Source organism: Octodon degus, unplaced genomic scaffold (genome assembly GCF_000260255.1).
Source record: "Octodon degus isolate 3935 unplaced genomic scaffold, OctDeg1.0 scaffold00020, whole genome shotgun sequence".
Lineage (NCBI taxonomy): Eukaryota > Metazoa > Chordata > Mammalia > Rodentia > Octodontidae > Octodon > Octodon degus.
In genome coordinates, this window is record NW_004524596.1 from 10975556 (window position 1) to 10975913 (window position 358).

Consider the following 358-nt stretch of genomic DNA (forward strand, 5'->3'; position numbering starts at 1 on the left):
AAAAATAAACCTCATTTATGTGGTGGGTGCCTGGTATTTTGTCCCAGTGACAAGGAAAGTGACTAAGATAGCACCCTATTTTGTGCATTTCTTAGCCTTTGCAAGGGATATGTGCCTTCTACCCAAACTCTTGTTTAAAATGACATCCTGTACAACTAACCAGTGCTGAATTCTTTGTCATGGAAGGACTTTCAACTTCTTGTACAGTGGATCTCATAAATTCTCACCTAAGGGGCTGGTGAGATGGCTCAGTGGTCTGGAGCACCTACTTAGAACAAGCTTAGCAAAGCACAGGGACCGCGGTTCAATCCCCCAGCACCACATGCCAGCCAGCCCTGCCCCCTGGTGGGCTGAGCTG